At 42.4% G+C, this 22,892-nt stretch overlaps 1 protein-coding gene and 3 long non-coding RNA genes across 4 annotated transcripts in view; 2 read left to right on the top strand and 2 right to left on the bottom strand.

Moving 5' to 3' along the window:
- LOC117504818 overlaps positions 1-22,892 on the bottom strand; it is a 3,434,143-nt gene that overhangs the window by 983,983 nt on the left and 2,427,268 nt on the right. The window lies entirely within an intron of this gene.
- LOC117504886 overlaps positions 1-22,892 on the top strand; it is a 370,101-nt gene that overhangs the window by 241,477 nt on the left and 105,732 nt on the right. The window lies entirely within an intron of this gene.
- On the bottom strand, positions 13-14,405 carry LOC117504918. The gene is made up of 3 exons (XR_004558977.1): positions 14,393-14,405; positions 6,543-6,546; positions 13-98 (listed from the first exon to the last, which is right to left on the bottom strand). It is a non-coding gene; the product is annotated as an uncharacterized LOC117504918 (long non-coding RNA).
- On the top strand, positions 17,453-19,105 carry LOC117504882. Its single transcript, XR_004558941.1, has 2 exons — positions 17,453-17,558; positions 18,993-19,105. It is a non-coding gene; the product is annotated as an uncharacterized LOC117504882 (long non-coding RNA).

Genomic DNA, 22,892 nt, shown 5'->3' with positions numbered 1-22,892 from the left:
GAGAAACATCAATCTGATCCACTGTCTGAATGAACTGAAGGATCGTTCTCTACTGGATCAGATCCAACAGCTCCTGAACTCTGGACGTCTGTCTTGTTCTGATTTATCAGCTCTGGCCTTCATCTTACTGTCCTCAGATCAACATCAGGACATGTTTGACCTGAAAAAATATCAACCTTCACATGAGGCTCTTCTGCTGCTGCTGCCAGTGATCAAAGAATCTACAAAAGTTTTGTAAGTACAGAGACACTTTGACATTTGAACTCTGGGTGTAACAGATCACAGAACTCACAGATCAGATCAAGACTTAAAGTCACGGTTTGGATCATTTTAGACTCTTTCTCTCCGATTGTTCTGTCTGAGTTATTTTCATTAGTTACTTCATCCAAACCATCAACATGCTTATTAGACCCCATTCCTGCCAGGCTGCTCAAGGAAGTCCTACCATTATTTAATGCTTCAATCTTAAATATGATCAATCTATCTTTGTTAGTTGGTTATGTACCACAGGCCTTTAAGGTGGCAGTAATTAAACCATTACTTGAAAAGCCATCACTTGACCCAGCTATCTTAGCTGATTATGGGCCAATCTCCAACCTTCCTTTTCTCTCAAAGATTCTTGAGAGGGTAGTTGTAAAACAGCTAACTGATCACCTGCAGAGGAATGGTCTATTTGAAGAGTTTCAGTCAGGTTTTAGAATTCATCATAGTACAGAAACAGCATTAGTGAAGGTTACAAATGATCTTCTTATGGCTTCGGACAGTGGACTCATCTCTGTGCTTGTTCTGTTGGACCTCAGTGCTGCTTTTGATACTGTGACCGTGAAGTTTGTTACGGAGATTGGAGCATGTCATAGGTATTGAGGGCATTGCGCTGCGGTGGTTTGAATCATATTTGTCTAGTAGATTTCAGTTTGTTCATGTGAATGGGGAATCTTCTTCGCAGACTAAAGTTAATTATGGAGTTCCACAAGGTTCTGTGCTAGGACCAATTTTATTCACTTTATACATGCTTCCCTTGGGCAGTATTATTAGACGGTATTGCTTAAATTTTCATTGTTACGCAGATGATACCCAGCTTTATCTATCCATGAAGCCAGAGGATACGCACCAATTAGCTAAACTGCAGGATTGTCTTACAGACATAAAGACATGGATGACCTCTAATTTCCTGCTTTTAAACTCAGATAAAACTGAAGTTATTGTACTTGGCCCCCACAAATCTTAGAAGCATGGTGTCTAACCAGATCGTTACTCTGGATGGCATTTCCCTGATCTCTAGTAATACTGTGAGAAATCTTGGAGTTATTTTTGATCAGGATATGTCATTCAAAGCGCATATTAAACAAATATGTAGGACTGCCTTTTTGCATTTACGCAATATCTCTAAAATCAGAAAGGTCTTGTCTCAGAATGATGCTGAAAAACTAATTCATGCATTTGTTTCCTCTAGGCTGGACTATTGTAATTCATTATTATCAGGTTGTCCTAAAAGTTCCCTAAAAAGCCTTCAGTTGGTTCAGAATGCTGCAGCTAGAGTACTGACGGGGACTGGCAGGAGAGAGCATATCTCACCCGTGTTGGCCTCCCTTCATTGGCTTCCTGTTAATGCTAGAATAGAATTTAAAATTCTTCTTCTTACTTATAAGGTTTTGAATAATCAGGTCCCATCTTATCTTAGGGACCTCATAGTACCATATTACCCCATTAGAGCGCTTCGCTCTCAGACTGCGGGCTTACTTGTAGTTCCTAGGGTTTGTAAGAGTAGAATGGGAGGCAGAGCCTTCAGCTTTCAGGCTCCTCTCCTGTGGAACCAGCTCCCAATTCAGATCAGGGAGACAGATACCCTCTCTACTTTTAAGATTAGGCTTAAAACTTTCCTTTTCGCTAAGGCTTATAGTTAGGGCTGGATCGGGTGACCCTGGACCATCCCTTGGTTATGTTGCTTTAGACGTAGACTGTGTTTCATAATTATTGTATGGCCTTGCCTTGCAATGTGGAGCGCCTTGGGGCAACTGTTTGTTGTGATTTGGCGCTATACAAGAAAAAAGTTGATTGATTGATTGATTTTCATATCACAAAAAAAAAGGTTATGGGGAGACAAAAATAACTGAGTTCTAATTGAAAGAACAATGAAAACAAGACGCACAGTTTGTAAAGAAGAATTTGAAACCGTTTGTTACATTAAATTACAACATGAACAGTGATGGTGAATAAAAATCACCTTTGACAACATCATAAAAAACAGACCAGAGTTTCTAACTTCAAATTCTTCGTCTTCATCATCTGGTTAGAAGGTAAAAATCAGAACAATAACTTTATTTCTGTTCCTCTTTCAGGATAAACACCACTCAGCAACGGTCAGGAACAGTTTTTTTTTGTTGTTGTTGTTGCTGTTGTTGTTGTTGTTGTTTTTTGTCTGATGATGTCACGGCTCACACTCACTGATCTGAACCATCTCAGTGAGATCAGCGCTCACATTCCATCCTCATCTTCATGATGGTTCAGTGTTTTTGTCACGTTTGGACTCTGTCTGCTTTGAACTCGCTCCGTGCACGTGAACGCACCAAAGCTTTTTCTGCTCACACTTTGATTTCACTGAAACTCTGCATCGAGATTTACTCAGTTATTCCTTTAAAAACAACTTACAGGGACAATAAATCTGTATTTTACACTGTGATGGAAACTTTGGAGTTAAATCACAGTTCATATGTGAGCTGAGCTGAACGGGGGGGGGGGGGGGGGGGTCATCTGTGATCTGTTCCATCACTAATTTGAACAGAGACTTAATTTCTCTGATTTTAAAGTGAAAATCTTTCTTGTTTTGAATCGTCTCTGCAGGTTATCTGGCTGTTATCTGTCAGAGAGAAGCTGTGAAGTTCTGTCTTCAGTTCTCAGCTCTCAGTTCTCCAGTCTGACAGAACTGGACCTGAGTCAGAACCGGCTGCAGGATTCAGGAGTGAAGCTGCTGTCTGCTGGACTGGAGAGTCCACACTGTCACCTGGAGACTCTCAGGATTTAGTTTCTGCTTCAAACGCTTCAAAATGTCTCTCTGAATTCTAAACTGTTTCATCAGATTCAGTTTCACATCAGCGCTCAGATATGTCTGAGATAAGGATTTCAGTCTCTGCTGGAAGAACAGCAGGGTGGTGCAGCGGGTATCTGCGAGTGACTAGAAGTAAGCAAGTAATTTTTCCTCTTTTTTATTTTGCACGTCTTCAAAGACACCATAAATCCAGAGAAAGAAGACGGTGCAGAGAGTCAGCAGGCTCCAAATGAAACATTTCAACAAACAGAAGAAGAAATAAAGTTGTGAAAAATACTGCAGACAGACACGAAGAAAATCGTCATCAGGTTGTCGTTAGAACACAAAGAATCCTGACAGAAACACATACAGACAAAGACAGAAGTGCTGAGAAAACAGCAGCTAAATCAGCTTCTTCTCAAACTTTGTGCTGAAACTTTTTATTTTTCCAGATGTTAAATGTTGCTCTGTAGTTTGGCGCCCCGACATCATGTAGAAAACTGTGCTGGACTGAGGAGGTTGAGGAGAAGATCTGCAGAGTTGATGAGAATGAAGCTGAGAATTCGTTCTAAAGTAAGACAGAAAACACTTAGGAAGGTTCCTGCTGATTGAAGATATCTCAGAAATACAAAGACAGCTTTGAAAAATATTGAGATCATCAACAGTGAGGACTTGTAGTTTGTGAAGTAAATGACGAGATGCAGCGTCTGATTCAGATCGGGCTGCGACCCGACAAAGCCTTTGTGAAGGAGCAGAAGTACGAGGCTAGGTTGAAAAGTTCTAAGGCTCACCATGAAGGAGTAATGTCAGTTCAGTGAAACTTGTCATGCATCAAGTTAAACTCTTCTGATGACTAACTGTGTTGTTTGTTTGCAGGTTATATACTACTTTATGGTTCACAGCTTAGTTTGAAAGTTCGTGGTAGCGGGTTGCAGCGAAAATGGACAAAGTCTGACATTGTGGTGTCATGAAGTACCGACAGTAGAAGGGGGTTAACACCCAAAGACATTCATATGGAGGGGATAATGCTCCCTCCATATCCACAGTGCAGAAGTGGGCAGCTGAATTTAAGAGGGATAGAGAGAGTATGGAAGATGACCCAAGGTCTGGACGACCTGTAACAGCCACAACCCAGAAAAACATTGACCTTGTTCATGAAATGGTGATGGACGACAGGCGATTGATGATAAATCAGCTAGCAGATGCTGTGGGAATATCCCGTGAGAGAATTTGAACACATTCTGCATGAAGAACTTGGCATGTCAGAGGTTTCCGCTCGGTGGGTGCCACGTCTTCTGACGTGTGATCAAAAACGCACCAGACTGGTCATGTCAAAGATGAACTTGGAATGTTTTGAAGAGGATCCAGCTGATTACATGGAACATTTTCTTACCCAGGATGAGTGTTGGGTTCACCACTTTGAACCAGAGACAAAAAGACAATGCAGTGGAAACACCCAGGGTCACCACCTCCAAAGAAAGCCAAGGTTGCTTCATCTGCTTGGAAGGTCATGGCCTCAGTTTTCTGGGATGCCAAGGGGATTGTGTTCGTGGACTACCTTATGATGGAACAAACCATCAACAAAGAGTACTATTCTAAACTACTGAGACAGTTACGCCAGGCTATAAAAAAGAAACGTCCAGGAAAACTGAGGAAAGGAGTGTTGTTCCATCAAGACAATGCCCCAGCCACCATACTCCCCTGACTTGGCACCCTCAGACTTCCATCTGTTTCCAAACTTGAGAAAAAACTTAGCAGGGAAGCAATATCAGAGTGATGATGAGGTGATAGCTGCCGTTGAGGACTAATTCGACTCTCAAGATGAAAGCTTCTACATCAAGGGGATTGAAGCACTGCATCACCGCTGGAAAAAATGTGTGGAACTAAAAGGGAACTATGTTGAAAAATAACTCCAGATTTAATTCCACAGCTGCATCATAGTGAGCCTTAGAACCTTTCAGCCTTCCCTCGTATGTCCAAAACTTCTACTATGAATGAAAGTGTAGTAAAGAGTAGGGCTGCCACAACTAGTCGACTAGTCACGACGTCGACTAATGAAACCGTCGACAACTAATTTAGTAGCCGATGAGTCATTTATTTTAAGTATTTGTTTTCTCTCAATTCATAGTTTTAGGCAGCAAGCCGTCCTGCCGTCGTTTGAATGTTCAAACTTGGACAAGACGGCCGATTAAAACAGCGGCCGTTTTGTTCGAAGCCGTTTAAAATGTGCAGTTTAGCAGAGGAGCTGTTGGGGTGTGCGCGCGCGCGGAGTCAACTTGCTGCAGACTGCGGACGGAGGCACAAGACGTTGCATTCTGCTGAGAACCATCAGTGCACGTGAGACAGCGAGCGCGGAGCAGAGACATGATTTTAACCCGAGTGAACATGTTTTAAAAAAAAAAAGGTGGGGGGGAACTGCCTTCACTTTTCTCTGCTCTTTCTCTACCGGTGTTTTTCTGATGGCACCGACCTGTTCACACCATGTGCGCGTCATATACTGAATTTATGAGATCATGAGATGAAATAAACAGTCAAATATCCTTAAAAATGAGAATATATAAATGAACTGAGTTAAAATTACGCATTCACGGGTTAAAACCCTGCTGTGGAGGAGCTGCAGTGATGTTCAGAGGCACTGATCACAAAAAGCAGGTCAGAACTCTGAACTTTAACAGCTGTTATTTTCCAAAGGTATTTATTTATTCAATCTTAAGCTTAATGTAGTGTTCAAGCACAAAACGTGACTAATGAGGAGAAAAAATGACTTCATCACACTAAAATGAACTGGAGTCAGAATAAAAATACAAGCTGCTGATTTTTGTTATTTTTCAAAGTTATTATAAGCTGCAGCTATATGTTTTATTAATTTCAAAGTGAGTTACCTCTTATTTTATTCTGATTTATTTATACAATACTTATGGGTAGTCAAATCAGCCTGCCTTGATCTGTTCAGTTTATATCAATGATTACCTGCACGTTTGTGTATTTTTTTTCCTTCTTTATAAAAGTTTGGTCTTTGCATTTGCTACACAAAGTTTTAAAACACAAAATGTTCACACTTTTCTTTATAGCAGTTGTGTAATTTCAGAAATGCAGCAGAAACAACCACAAATCAGAAAAAGTTGGGACTATAAGTAAAATTAAGACAAAAATAAAAATGTTGCACTATTCCCAGTTTCTCCACTCACAGAAGTCAAAAGTTCTTCCAGAATTGTGTCTTGGTGGCTTCCCTCACTTGTCTTCTTCCAGCATGGACATTTAGTTTTTGAGAACTGCCTACCTGACACAGATTTACTATAAAGTACCACACCGTTTGTATTTCTGAATGATTGATGTAAATGAAGTCTAAGAAATAGTCACTGATTTGGAAATGTTCATGTTTTCATCCCGACGTTTCTCGGAAAATGCTGCAGGCCATTTAGGAGATTACGTATGATCTGACTAATCGCAGAAATAATCGTTGACTAGTCGACTATCAAAATAGTCGTTTGTGGCAGCCCTAGTAAAGAGTGAGGACATTTCTGGACACCAGATGACTGACCCTTATTATCCACATTGATTGATTGATTAATTGATTGGCTGTTCTCCTAACCTGGTTTGCTGCTTCTCTACAACTTCAATTTCCATCAACAACTGTTCCCAAGACTCGAGTCCACGTCACTCCAGACAGCTCAGTCCACTCAGTTTGAATTTGACTTTTTACCGCCAGACATCATAAAATAAGAATTTTCTTTTTTTTTAAACATTCAGAGATAAATTATTTCATTTAAACCATGTGGTCCAGGCTGCTAAGCTAACATTAGCCTCTTTATCAGGACCCTGGAGTCTGAATGAGACAGAACCAGTGTTGTATCTGCAAACATTTGACAAATCATTCACATCAATAAGAAATAATGGACTCTGCATGATGGACACAAAAAAGGACGGGGTCACCTGGCCGGGTTGTCCAGGTGTGGGTGTTATTGTTTTGGGGTTTTCCCGGTGAAGCAGAGGGCTGCCTCAGTGTGACGTCATGTGGCGGAGAAGAATCTGACTGCTGTTTGTGACCTTCAGAGGATCCAGCCTTCTTGGAGACTCTGAGTGGGATCCTGGAAAAGATTCCTGCTGGAGACTCCTCAGTTCAACTGGGGGACGTCAGTGCTCATGTGGACGACGAAGAAGAAACTCATGAGACCGTTCGTCATGAATGCTCCGTTTTTAAACATTTGGATTCATCCGTCAGTCACAGAATAAACAGACACACACACAACACCATGAGCTCCAAACTGATGGATCCTGACACAGATTTGGAATCAACTGGTCAGAAAGACAGACACAGCTGTTCCACAATGAGGTCTGGACTCAGCTCAAGGCACACATCACCTGTCAGTCAAAGTGACCCCACCCCTAATTAATCAGAATGTTGTGGTGTGAAATCTGTCAAACTGAAGAAGAATCTCCCCCAGAGGAAACTATCTATGGAGATCAAAACCGTTTTAGTACCAGGCTGTAAATATGTTTGTTGGACATTTTAACATGGACTTCTTTGGAAAGATGCTCCTTTATGGAGCTGAACTTGTGGCCATTTAAGGAACTGCAAGACTTTCCACTTCAGGTTTTCTTCATTTCAGACAGATGGAGGTTGAGGCTTGGTTGTTGGGTGTTGTGATGTACGCTGCCCCCTAGTGGTTAGACTGTGTTGAACAGTTGATTAGAACATGTTAAATGCGTGGGACTAATTTAAGATGATCTGATCTGGGGTTTTTCTGTAATTATTGTATGGCTTTTGCCTTACAATATAAAGTGCCTTGGGGCAACTGTTTGTTGTGATTTGGCGCTATATAAATAAAATTGATTTGATCTTATTTCTCAGCACATGAGGAGTTGGAATCTTCAGGCACGTCATGATTCCATTCATTTACCATCCAGAGAGCTGTGGTTCAATTATCAATCAGTTATCAATACATTTTGATTGATCTTTTTCCTTACTGTGTGGCTGCTTGGTACTTTTCCAAGCAGAGTTTTGTACGGCTCCACAGTGAATTGATCCCCAGTAACGGATCAGGAATATTGGCCCCTGTGTGTCATTCAGGAGTTCTAAATCCTAAAACCCTGTGGGGTCTGGGGTTTAGACCCCTGTGAAAACTGCCTGTGTGGCTTCAGACTGACTCGTGTTTGGAATACTGCTGCTCCAGCAACAAAAGGTCACACTCACATCTGCAGCTTCTTCCCATCTTTATGTACACTTCGTTTTGATGCACGTGTACGCTGGCTGTGCTCATGCACTTGTGATTTGTGTCAGAATAAAATAACAACAAACTTTGTTGCACGGCTGATTTGCTGCAGAAATGGTGACACCAGGCGTCTGTTCTCTTCTTGTTTCCTTTTCATTGCACTTTGGGTTCAGTGGAATGAACTGAGCGCTTGTGCGCTCCAACACACTGCTACACAGCACACGTGGAAAAATGGAAAAAGTGGTGAGATTTTAGGTGATCAGCCATGATAAACAGGAATCACTGATGTGGATGATTCTTGGCACTTTATGAAATAACAGAATGAGTCTGCTTTCAGCTGAGTCTTTAACATGCTGATGCACTGTGAAGATAAAAAGAGATTTTACTGAGCGCCGCAAACAAACGCACAGTACCACAGTTCTGTGTGTGTTTTTAGATTCTGAAGTCCAAACTGTTCACATGCAGTCAGAACTTGTTGCTCGGTGCTTCTTGTCCAGTGGTGTGTCACATTTATCACAGTCTTGTTTCATCATCAAGCTGCGTGCCATCTCCTCCCAGGTTTTGGAGCAGACTGGGTGAAGTTGTTTATTGTTTATTTGGATCCCCATGAGCTGCAGCAAAGCTGTGGCTACTCTTCCTGGGGTCCACACAAGTTTACAAACACAAATCAAAATGCATTCAAAAATATATATATAAAAACATAAAAAGAGGAAAAAAAATAAACAAATTCCAATCAAATTAAATTAATCATCACACATGGTCAGCCTATATACACAAAAAACATGTCTATACATGATCAAAGGTCAAACCCAGAATGCTTGTCATACCAACAGATGCAGCCTTAGACTTAGGAAAAAACATTAATTTGAAGTGAGTTTAATGTAATCCAGTAATAAATTCCATTCCTTCATACCCCTGAATATGACAGTGTTTTTATGGCATTAGTCCTGGCCTCAGGTAGTGTAAAGTTTCCCACCACAGCATGTCTAGTTATGTATCTGATTTTCTGAACTGAAAGAAAAATTCCTAAACAAAATACAAGTTAACTTAGTGACAATAATCTTTCTGGTAAAGACAATCATTGAATATAAAAGTCTGTCTTTAACAGCCATTTAAAATTTTTATGCATTGTAATGATGTTAGTCCTATAACTGTACTTAAGTGCTATATGAGCAGCCCTGTTTTGAATAATCTGTAATTTACTTATTATTTCTCTGGAGGCATCTGGCCAAACTGCTGGGCAATAGTCCAGGTATACCAATACAACCCCTGGCAAAAATGATGGAATCACCGGCCTCGGAGGATGTTCATTCAGTTGTTTAATTTTGTAGAAAAAAAGCAGATCACAGACATGACACAAAACTAAAGTCATTTCAAATGGCAACTTTCTGGCTTTAAGAAACACTATAAGAAATCAAGAAAAATTGTGACAGTCAGTAACAGTTACTTTTTTAGACCAAGCAGAGGAAAAAAATATGGACTCACTCAATTCTGAGGAATAAATTATGGAATCACCCTGTAAATTTTCATCCCCAAAACTAACGCCTGCATCAAATCAGATCTGCTTGTTAGTCTGCATCTAAAAAGGAGTGATCACACCTTGGAGAGCTGTTGCACCAAGTGGACTGACATGAATCATGGCTCCAACACGAGAGATGCCAATTGAAACAAAGGAGAGGATTATCAAACTCTTAAAAGAGAGTAAATCATCACGTAGTGTTGCAAAAGATGTTGGTTGTTCAGTCAGCTGTGTCTAAACTATGGACCAAATACAAACATGGGAAGGCAAACATACTTGTAGACTAAGGAAGACGTCAGTGTCAAGACAGAAAACTTAAAGCAATATGTCTCAAAAATCGACAATGCACAACAAAACAAATGAGGAACGAATGGGAGGAAACTGGAGTCAGCTAAAGAAAAGCCATCATTAACACCTAAACAGAAAAAAACAAGGTTACAATGGGCTAAGGAAAAGCAATCGTGGACTGTGGATGACTGGATGAAAGTCATATTCAGTGATGAATCTCGAATCTGCATTGGGCAAGGTGATGATGCTGGAACTTTTGTTTGGTGACTTTCCAATGAGATTTATGAAGATGACTGCCTGAAGAGAACATGTAAATTTCCACAGTCATTGATGATATGGGGCTGCATGTCAGGTAAAGGCACTGGGGAGATGGCTGTCATTACATCATCAATAAATGCACAAGTTTACGTTGATATTTTGGACACTTTTCTTATCCCATCAATTGAAAGGATGTTTGGGGATGATGAAATCATTTTTCAAGATGATAATGCATCTTGCCATAGAGCAAAAACTGTGAAAACAGTCCTTGCAAAAAGACACATAGGGTCAATGTCATGGCCTGCAAATAGTCCGGATCTTAATTCAATTGAAAATCTTTGGTGGAAGTTGAAGAAAATGGTCCATGACAAGGCTCCAACCTGCAAAGCTGATCTGGCAACAGCAGTCAGAGAAAGTTGGAGCCAGATTGATGAAGAGTACTGTTTGTCACTCATTAAGTCCATGCCTCAGAGACCGCAAGCTGTTATAAAAGCCAGAGGTGGTGCAACAAAATACTAGTGATGTGTTGGAGAGTTCTTTTGTTTTTCATGATTCCATAATTTTTTCCTCAGAATTGAGTGAGTCCATATTTATTCCCTCTACTTGGTCTAAAAAAGTAACTGTTACTGACTGTCACAATTTTTTTTTCTTGATTTCTTATAGTGTTTCTTAAAGCCAGAAAGTTGCCATTTGAAATGACTTTAGTTTTGTGTCATGTCTGTGATCTGCTTTTTTTCTACAAAATTAAACAACTGAATGAACATCCTCCGAGGCCGGTGATTCCATAATTTTTGCCAGGGGTTGTATTGGTACACCTGGACCTATACTAATTTTGCCAGGGGTTGTAGTAACGCTTTAATAGCATAATTCAATGTTGTACAACTTAAAAACCTTGCATGTCTTCTCATAATCAATATACCCCTGCCCATTTTTACAAAAATATTATTTGTTTTTTCTATGATAATTTTGAATCTACCACTACACCCAGCAGCTTAGTCTCATGTACTTGATTTATTTATTATTAATTTTGTTTAATGCAGGATTTTTTCATAACAACATGACTGGGGCCAGTAATCATGCAGTTACTCTTTACTGTATTTAACACTAGCTTATTGGATGCTACCCAGTCAACTACCTTGTGCAGTTCAATATTTAAAACAGCTTCTAAATCATTATGTGAGCGTGCTGATGTATAAATGGTTGAATCATCTGCATACATCACTATACTAACTCTATCAAAAATATATGGTAAATTATTTGTGAAAATTGTAAATAATAGTGGACCAAGGCAACTCCCTTGTGGCACTCCACATACTACACTCCTGGTGCCATTAAAAAGCACTGAGTCCTGTTGGATAGATAACTATAAAACCAACTAAGGGCTGATAGCTCAAAACCATAGCCAGTAAGTTTTTCCAATAACAATTCATGGTCAATGATATCAAAAGCAGCAGAGAAATCGAGAAATACAGTGCCAACTATATTCTTCTTTTCAACCTCTGTGAGCCAATCATCAGACATCTTAGTAGAAGTGAAGGTTGATGGCAAATATTCTGAAATCAAACGTACATTACGGCTTTAAGAAGGACCTGAGTAAAAGAAACAGGTTTCCATCAGGAAGGTGAAAAGTTTAACAGTGACCAGCAGCTGAATTCCAACCCCACAACCAACATTTATAAAATAGATGATTGACATTTGAGGATTGATTTTCCAGCACGACTGTAAACATCTAACTCCACTGAAGTATCATGTTGGACTGAATCTCTGGATCCTGTCTGAGGTGCAGAACGATCTGAACCTTTGCATGATGACACAAATCTGTTTCTTGTTGATTTTGTCTTCAGGTTGAGTTTGTGTGATCTGTCAGAGAGAAGCTGTGAAGTTCTGAGCTCAGTTCTCAGCTCTCAGTCCTCCAGTCTGAGAGAACTGGACCTGAGTAACAACGATCTGCAGGATTCAGGAGTGAAGCTGCTGTCTGCTGGACTGGAGAGTCCACACTGTCACCTGGAGACTCTCAGGTCAGGACTCATCCATGTGTGCAGCAGCTCCATAAATCAGAGTGAAGCTGCAGCTTTGCTCCCTGTCATGTTGTGTGAGTGTTGATGGATTGTCAGAGTTGGACCTGAAAAGAACAACTGTTTACACACAGAAATGATCACGTCCGTCCTAAAGGTCCCGCCCATTTGCCTCTCCTTTTATTGAATATCGTTACATATAGCATATAGGAGTGACAATATCACAAAACAATGGAAAGACACAAAGTCTGGTCTTACATTGATATGAAAACTGTTATGGCTTTTGAGCCCTCAGTCTCCTAAGCTTTCCATAACAATGTCCAGCCCTTGAACCGTGTTCCAGTTACAATGCTGTTCTTCAAGGCTGAACCATTAATCAAAAGTACACATCTGCGATTAGCCAAACATGACCCTAGCCAACCAATCTGACATTCTAGAAAAACAGTCTGCACATTGAATGGTCAAAGATCATCTGCTCACTGTTTGACATTCTTAATGATCATTTGAACCATTCAGCGTATATGATTGCTTTTGACACTAAGTAATTATTTAAAGGAATAATGGTACATGAACTTTCACACATGCATATACGTATATATGAAAAATAGAGAACAGAATCAAAGACATGATTACAGAGAGTACATCAAAGTGAAGACATTAATATTTGATTATATATATATATATATATATATATATATATATATATATATATATATAATATATATATATATATATATATATATATATATATATATATATATATATATATATTATATATATATATATATATATATATATATATATATATATATATATATATATATAGATTGATAACATAGAAAATCCTGTCATTCTTCCCACCTGTTTATCGAATTTCAATGTCTGCATTGTCAACATCACAGAACCACCACCTCTGACTGTGGACTTTCAGTGACCCGATCATTTACGCAGAAGCATCGAACCCTTACAATCAGAGGAAATAATGTACACAATTGACAGGACGCTCAGTCTAGACGGGGCCACTTGAAGTATCATGTGATTGCAACAAGAAAATATAGTCACGGTCGAGCAGCAAACCATCTACTGTAGCAGAAATCATCCGACGAACCAACGACCGCACAATAGGGATCACACAACAAATCATAACACTCAATACGCCTAGAAAAACAGCGAGTGGGGCGATCATTCTCAACAGGATGTGGTACCACGATCCTGAAAAGAGCCACGTAGCCCAGCCATTGTCTGGAACAAAGTCTCCAACTACAGTGCGTTTTAACGTCAAATTTTGAATAGCCAAGCCAATGGACCCCCCATCGTCGTCATTATCAGGAATAAAAGTGCAACAGCTTTCACCCACCATGGCGCATACCCCACCCGCAGCCACAGTCAATTGATCGAAAACCATCCTATCCTGCATTTCCATGATCCACAGAGCGGTCAACTCTGCCCTTATGCGTTTTAGAGCCTCAACTGTGGAGTTCACAAAATAACTAAATCGATAATTTAGTGTCTCCACACGCAGCATCACCTTGCCCATGCCCACCCAGGGAAAGCGTGCGCAGTTTGCATCCTGCTCTGGCAGCAAAGCTCTCCATAGCTAAAACAGTATTTTGAACAACCTGTTGCTATGTCTCTTTTTTTTTTTTTTTTTTTTCGTCCTCAGGGGCTGGGAGTGAGGGAGAGACAAAAGTTTTGGTTTTGAAGATGTCTTCTTTCTTTGGTGACAGTTCAAAAGGTTCAGTTTGTCTGGGCTTAGGGGCTGAAGGTAACAGTTCAGTCTCAGTTCTGCTTAGCAAGGGGCTGAGGGAATCTGGAACTCTTTTTATGTTAGTTCCCTTCAGCTGTAGTGCATAAATCTGTACTATCAGTACATCAGTGTGTGTAAAGCATGTTGCAAGTGGAATTAAAATAATGTGTCATGTACTCTGTCCTGTGCCCTGTTCTTGACGTTTTCTTTAAACACAGGTGCACAGGAATAGAACAGCATTGTCTCCCATTCTCAAAGATGCAGTTTCGTCTGCTTCTTTTCTCCTGGTCTAGTCACGTCAATGCTCTTATTTCAAGCCTGTAGTACGTCTGCTTCTTATCCTGGTTCAAGTTGACAAGCCTCTCCTCGGTCACAACTGGTTACTCGTCTGCTTCAGGACCCTGGCGCCTGCTTCAATCTCTGGTCTTTGTCTTTGTTTACTCCTGGTCACTCTCTGTCTTTGTTGTGATGCGCTTCCAGCCATTACTGGGCCTATAGGCCATCAGCCGTCACTGTTACACGTCGCTCCCCTTGTCTTGCTCGGGATCTTTCAGGTATCTTTGTCTTTTACAGTGGGATAGATGCACCCAAGATAACCTTTCTGCAATTTTCACGGCAGTGGGGGTGGTCAGCAGCACTTGGAATGGACCTTCCCACCTTGGAGATGACCAGTTCTTCCTCTTAATAGTCGTTATCAGCACCTAGTCGCCGATCTTGATCTGACCCTCAGGGCCCTGCACAGAAATAGGAGAGTCTGGTATTGTTAGAATGTATAACATTCCTATGGGACAATACTCGTCTCATGTAATCAACCAATTCCTCATCCTCACTATCAGGCCCAGCTATCTTCTGCAAATCTGGTATTCTTTAGGGCCTGCCATACAAAATTTCGAATGGCGTAAGGCCAGTCTCTGAGCTGGGTGTTATATGCATGTACAGTTTCACCAAATCTAAACAATAAACCCAGTTTTTTCCTGTTTACTCCATACATTTTCAGAGCTTACCTTTAATTGTCCCATTTGTTCTTTCCACTAACCCCGCACTTTGAGGATGATTAGCACAATGTGTTTTTGCATTTATTTTCAAATGTTTTGTCAAATGTTGGATGATTTTATTTACAAAATGAGTGCCATTATCACTGTACATTGTTTCGGGTAGTCCATGTCTTGGAATTATGTCTCTACAAAGTATCTTCGCCACTGTTAGAGCATCTGCATGTCGAACAGGGAACACCTCTACCCATTTGCTATATGCATCAATCAATACTGGCAATATTTTTTCCCCTTGCATTGGTTTAATTCAATAAAATCCATATGGATCGTTTGGAATGGGTAATGAGGGGTTGGGAATTTACCTCGCTTTGGTCTCTCATTACCCTGCGAGTTGTGCTTTGCACAGGTTAAACATGCTCTGCAGTAATGCTTTGCATATGCCTGAAATCCAAACATTACAAAATGAGCATTAACCAGTCCAACCATTCCAGCCGTAGAAGTGTGACATGGTCCATGGCTCAAAACAGCTGCCCATTTGAAAAGGCCGCGAGGTAGGACTGGTTTGTTTGAGGATCAGGCATATACAACATCAGCAGTTTGGTGGATGTTGTGACGTTCCCAAAGTGCTTTCTCCAATGCAGGAGCATGATTTTGCATATCTTTAAGAATCTGTAGATCTAAGCTTTCAGTTGCGGAAAGCAGGACCTCCAGTGCACCCTGGGCTGCTGCCTTGGCAGTCTCGTCTGCAAATCGTTTTCCACAGGAAACAGGGTCCCGACCGGTGGTATGCGCAGCACATTTACAGATGGCAACAGCGGTGGGAAGCTGTACCACTTTCAACAATGACAGCAGCAGATCTTTGTGTAAAACAGGTTTCCCAGATGACGTAATCATCCCTCTATTTTTCCAATATTGAGCGAAGACATGGACCGTGGAGAACGCATATTGACTGTCAGTGTAAATGGTCACTCTTTTCCCTGTCATTAATTTGCAGGCTTCTGTCAGCGCTATAAGCTCTGCAAGTGGTTGGGTAATGACTGTGCCAGTAGAATTTTGTTAATGGAAACGACAGCATAACCTGTAGCGTTTGTACGTTCTGAGTTTTTTGCAAGACCCATCAACAGAAGAGTTCAGACTCCGGCAGTGGGATTTCCCTCAAATCAGGGCGGGGTTTATGAATTTCCTCAGATTCAGCAAGACAGTCATGTGGCTCGCCTTCACCCTCAACCGGGAGGAGTGTGGCTGGGTTCAAAACAGAACATCTTTCCATAGTAAGATGTGGCTGAGATAAGAAAGTAGCCATACGTACATGACAAATGTCTGGCTGGGGAGAGGAAAGTCATATTTGTCTGTAATAAGAGTGCAGACACAGCATGTGGCACTTTCAACGTCAAAGAATGAAACACTATCCCAGCAGAGGCTTGTACAGCCAAAGAGGCGGTGACCACGGCACGGACACAGGGTGGTATAGCCCGAGCCACAGGATCTAACCTGGTGGAATAAAAAGCCACTGGTCGCAGCCTATCGCCACACTGCTGTGTGAGTACTGATGTCATAAAATCCCCCTTGCAATCAACCATTTGAATAAAAGGTTTGGTGTAATCTGGCAAAGCCAGCGTTGTGCTGGAAGCTGAAGCCTTTTTAACATCACAGAACGCTTGCTCTGCTTGTTCCGTCCATGTTAAATGGCGGACATGGGAAGATTCTCCCCATATATCATGTTTGACAATGGTCCTGTTATTTCAGCAAAATTTGGGATCCACTGCCTGCAATAGTTGACCAGGCCCAGAAAGGACATCATCTGCTTCTTTGTCAATGGTTTAGGAGTTTGCAAAATCGTTGTTTTCCTATTTTCAAGAACAGCGCGGCCTCCTGGGCTGACATTATATCCCAAATATTTTACCTGGGATTGGCAGTATTGGAGTTTGTTCTTACTAGCTTTATGTCCGTTATGTGCCAAAAAGGTCAGTAATGCTAAAGTGTCCTGAGTGCAGGCTTGGTTTGTCTCTGATGCAACTAAAATATCATCCACATACAACAAGATTTGACTCCCACTAGGTGGAGTGAATTTCGCCAGTTTGCTCACCATGGCTTGTGAAAAGATAGTAGGGCTCTCAGCAAAGCCCTGAGGCAACCTGGTGTATGTGTATCTCTTCCCCTCAAATGTGAACGCAAACCAAAACTGACTGTCTTCATGAATACAGAAAATTCTGTCATGGATCTCAGTGTTTGAACCACAGTCATGAGCTCATCCTGCAGCAGACATCAGTGTGTCCGTGCTGCTGCAAAGTGGGGACGTCCTGACACTGTCCTCACATTGTGTCTGCTGGTTTGTGTGTCTGCAGGCTGTCAGGCTGTCTGATCACACATGAAGGCTGTGCTTCTCTGGCCTCAGCTCTGACCTCCAACCCCTCCCATCTCAGAGACCTGGACCTGAGCTACAACCATCCAGGAGACTCAGTCAAGCTGCTGGATCCACTCCGGACTCTGGACTCTCTCAGGTATGGACTGGGTCTGGTGGAGGAGCTCCGTGTGGTTCCTGTGGACCTGACACACCGAGCTGACCTCAAACACCTCACACTGACAAACAGCGACTCAGCAAACTCTCTGTGCCGACTCATTGTTCCTGTCTGACATGAAGACGTGACAGAGATCCAGCTGATGGTCAGCTGACCTCTAACATACGTGTGTGTATGTTCTGCTCACGTTTGAGGAAATCATTTGTTAGTCGTTCACACATTCTGGTCCAAAGACAAACAAAAACAGTTGACGATCATTTTCACTGTCAGTCTGTTCAGAGTCACATGTTTCAAAAAGGAACAGAGACAAAAAGCTTCATTTCTCTGAAGCAGGAGTCACCAACCTGCTCCTGGAGATCACCTGCTGCCTGCATGTTCTCCGTCTGGACCTGCTGCAGCCACAACTGATGACTCCAGTCTGGTGTTTCCTCACAGACGTCACATGAAAGAGCTTCAGAAAAGCTTCTTCATGGAACATCTCTGAGCTCCAACAAAACTTTGAGTTTTTAGGGTGAAGAATTCAAAGTTTGAGGTTTGTGTCTCTAAATTCCAGCAGTTTTTCAGATTCTGGACCATTCAAAGTTCACTTGTTCTGGATGATAGAACATCTTAAAGTACCATCAGTGGTTCTACAGTAAATCATTAGTTTCACAGCCAGTTTTCTTTGGAGATGAACACATGAACATTTTCTCGGACTTCATTTCCATCAATCCTTCAGAAATCCAAACAGTCTGATACTGTGGAGTAAATCTTGGTGCAGCAGGCAGCTCTCAAAAACTGAGTGACTGAGAGTGAGGGAAGCCACCAAGACACCCAGACAGCTCTGAAGGACTTATAGGCTTCTGTGACTGGAGAAACTGTGCAGAGTGAAACATTTTTCTGAGACAGAAAATCTGATCTGGTCCATCTGTGGACACCGCCATCTTACGAAGGGATCACTCACTAATACTGCAGGCTGATTGGTCCATCATTTTGGACCATGGCAGCTGTCTCAGATGGAGTCTCTTCACCCAAAGTGATCAAATGGATTAATGTGATTATTAACCATCAAATGATAAAGTTAAAACCTCTTAAATCATTCTAAAGTCTGTTTTAAGCAGAAACTCAGCAAAATTCTGTGACGCATTGAAAAGTCTGACGCGCAGTGAACGCATCAGTTAGCAGCTTGTTTCGCTGCGGCGCTCTGATCGCTTCCACCGCCTTTTATGATGAAATAATGCTGAACTTATGTGGGATTGATTGCTGTACAAAAGCTTCAGATATCTGTCACTGAGATAGATGATGACTGGAGGCAGTTTGAAGCAGAAACGAGGTGATAATCAGTATCATCGGGGGGACCGTTTTTTAGAGGAGCACCGTTCTGCCTGTGTTGTCGTGTTGATCGATTGATAACTGTGTTGTGTTTTGTTCCATCAGATTTCTCTGAACTCTCTCTGGATCCAAACTCAGCGAACAGAAAACTCAAACTGTCCAAAAACAACACAAAGGTGGAACATGTGGACGAGGATCAATCATATCCTGATCATCCAGACAGATTTGACCTTTGCCCTCAGGTCCTGTCTTCAACTGGTCTGACTGGTCGCTGTTACTGGGAGGTCGAGTGGAGAGGAGACGTTTATATATCAGTGACTTACAGAAGAATCAGAAGGAAAGGAGACAGAGAGGACTGTGTGTTTGGATCTAATGATCAGTCCTGGACTCTGTTCTGCTCTGATGGTCGTCGTTACTCTGTTTGGCACAATAACAGAGGAACACTCCTTCCTCGCTGCCCTTCGTCCTCTCACAGAGTCTCAGTGTTTGTGGACTGTCCTGCTGGCACTCTGTCCTTCTATGAAGTCTCCTCTGACTCTCTGATCCACATCCACACCTTCTGCTGCACGTTCACTGAACCTCTGTGTGCTGGGTTCAGGTTCTGGTTTGGTTCTGGTTCCTCTGTGTGGACTGTAGGACAGAGTCTCCTCCTGTGGACCCAAACACTTGATCATAAGTGTTTGGACAGTAAATGTCCGGCTGGTTTGACTTTGATGTCTCTGGTTGTAAACTAACATGATTTGTGGCGCCCCCTTCTGGCTGACGTATGATTCAGACACTGGCGTGTTTTTGATTGCCTGGAGTCACTCGACGAAGCTCCCAAAGATCCGCTCCATGGTGCTGACTTATCAAATCAGATTGAGTCAGAAGTACAACTGATAATCTCGACCAGCAGAAGAACCGGCTGGAACCCTTTAACACCGCAAAGTCTTCAAGAAGAAACAGCTACAGCAGCTCTGTCTCCAGACTGAACCCTGTCACCAGGATCCAGGACAGTGTCTTGGTTCCCTTCAAGTGTGGACGAGATTATGGACAACAAAAACCCTTCAGATAGACCCTCATCACACATAGTACGAATGAAAAATCGACTCACATTCGGGAGGTGTCAAGGTACATTTGGAAAACGTGGGACAGCAGGCTCAGAGCAGTCGACACAGTCGGGCCCGTTTTCAAAACCCTGGTGGCCCAGTGGAGGTGGAACAACTATCGAACGACAGTCAAAGTGACATCTGACTGCAGTCTAATCAGTCGGACGGCATGAAAACATCATTGGTGACATCCTGATCCAGGGTTGCCAACTCTCGCGTATCTGGTGTGACAGTCACGCTTTCAGCATCAATCTCACCCACAACCAAGAAACGTCAAGCCAAACTAAAAATATCTCCCATTAATTTTCTGTTAATGATGAGACAAGACCACAGCGCATCATTTCTTAATGAAAGGAGAGGAGTTTCAGCTGTTAACATCTGCTGACAGCGTTCTGACTGCAGGATTCTCTGATCGTTGATTGATCATTGAAGAATTCAGAGAGAATCTGAGCAAAGCTTCGAAGCTTGTTTCTGAGTCAGTCACTGTTTGGATGACAAGGTGAGCCGATAAAAAGCCGAACAAATCGAATAATCTATTATCTAATAAAATTGGGTCCCTTGTCACGACAGATGTAGAGAAATATGTCAGAAAAAGGACATAGGATGGAGAGGAGAAGACTCAAACCTGTTATTATTTTTGAGTGAATGCAAACTTTTTTTTTTTTTAATTAGGGTTACAAAAATTTTCAGCGAACACTATGTGCACACAGACTCTCAGTGCAGCCAAAGTCCCAAAGTTGGCAACCCTGCTGATTGTGTTGGGGGACGTTCGGCATGCTTCTGTACCAACCAGATTTCCCAAATGTGCCTGAACGCACCGTAATGGAGACAGACACAAGTGTCATATTGCACTGGTCCCAAACAGAGGGTTAATCACACTGCAGAAGCTACACTGCACACGGCACCAGCCACAGCCAGGGTCACTGTCACATCTAGAACTGGATTAGTTACTAGTACAGGTTAGTTTAAAAGACTGTGATCTCATCACAGGACCAAAGGGGACAGAAACATGACCACACACAAAAAGATGCCACTTCTACATCACTGTCACAAATAACAATCATCTTCATAAAGGCTTCTTCTATGATGTCATAGAGTGTGTGTGGTCCTTTGAATAGTGAGGATGGAGAGTGTGTTGAAGACGGAAAATTTTTGCTGTTTGTGTCCAAAAGATTAAAGAAAATCACTGCTGTTAGAGCAGTATTCTAGAATAATGTTTAAAAAGTGAATAACAAAGAAATAAACACAGTCCAACAGGTTTTATTAATATATTTTCTCAGCAGCTCAGATCTGAAATTAATACATAAATTAACATTTTATATTTTAATGTTTCTGTTTTCATCACAATTAAATGACTATCTTACAATTAAATTAAATGTGATTAAATGTGGACAAAGTAGAATAAGGTTAAATATTATTAGCACTAATATGGGCAGCACATAGGACAAATTATCTTTGAGATATGATCAATATTGTGCTTATGATACATCATAACCAACTTGCCGAGGAACTGTTGCAGCTTCCTACGGCTGGTGGGTTGGGGCCAGTCTCTCACCACCGCAACCTTGGCCGGATCAGGAGCGATGGAGTTGGGGGAGATGATAAACCCCAGGAAGGACAAAGATGTGCGGTGAAACTCACACTTCTCGCCCTTCACAAACAGCCGGTTCTCCAACAACCGCTGCAGGACCTGACGTATATGCCGGACATGAGTCTCAGGATCCGGAGAAAAGATGAGTATATCGTCTAGATATACGAAGACGAATCGGTGCAGGAAATCCCGCAAGACATCATTAACTAATGCTTGGAACGTCGCGGGGGCGTTTGTGAGGCCGAACGCCGAACGGCATGACCAGGTACTCAAAGTGACCTAAGGGGGTGTTAAATGCCGTCTTCCACTCGTCTCCCTTCCGGATCCGAACCAGGTGATACGCATTTCTAAGATCTAGCTTCGTGAATATCTGGGCTCCATGCAGGGGCGTGAACACTGAATCCAACAAGGGCAACGGGTATCGATTACGAACCGTGATTTCGTTCAGCCCCCTATAATCAATGCATGGACGAAGTCTGCTGTCTTTTTTACCCACAAAAAAGAAACCTGCACCCATCGGGGAGGTGGAATTCCAGATCAACCCGGCGTCTAAAGAGTCCTGGATGTAGGTCTCCATTGATTCGCGCTCAGGTCGTGAGAGGTTGTACAGCCTGCTGGACGGGAACTCAACGCCTGGAACCAAATCAATGGCACAATCGTACGGACGGTGGGGGGGAAGGGTGAGCGCCAGATCCTTACTGAACACATCCACAAGGTCATGGTACTCCCCCGGCACCGTCCCAAGATTGGGCGGGACTCTGACCTCCTCCTTAGCCTGGGAACCGGGAGGAACCGAGGAACCTAAACATAGCCGATGGCAGGTTTCGCTCCACTGAACCACTACCCCGGACGGCCAATCGATCCGGGGATTGTGTTTTAACATCCAAGGGAACCCGAGAATCACACGGGAGGTGGCAGGAGTCACAAAAAACTCGATCTCCTCCCGGTGGTTCCCTGACACCACCAGAGTTACTGGTGGTGTCTTATGTGTGATTAGAGGGAGTAGGGAGCCATCTAGCGCCCGCACCTGCACAGGCGAGGTAAGTGCCACCAGAGGGAGCCCTGCCTCCCTGGCCCATCTGCTGTCTAGCAGATTCCCTTCAGAGCCCATGTCCACCAGTGCTGGGGCCTTCAGGGTTAAATCCTCATAAAGGATTGTAACTGGGAGTCGTGTGGCGATATGGGTATGTCCCACGTGAATGTTTTGGCCCACCCATAACCCAGTTTCTAGGGGCGGGCGTTGGTGTTTAACCGCTCGGGGCAGTTCCTCACTTGATGCTCTATTGAGCCACAAACAAAGCACGCTCCGCGGACCAGCCTCCTCTG

This window comes from Thalassophryne amazonica, chromosome 23, assembly GCF_902500255.1.
Source record: "Thalassophryne amazonica chromosome 23, fThaAma1.1, whole genome shotgun sequence".
Classification (NCBI taxonomy): domain Eukaryota; kingdom Metazoa; phylum Chordata; class Actinopteri; order Batrachoidiformes; family Batrachoididae; genus Thalassophryne; species Thalassophryne amazonica.
The sequence above is the reverse complement of the archived record's forward strand: the minus strand, read 5'-3'. Positions and strand labels throughout refer to the sequence as shown.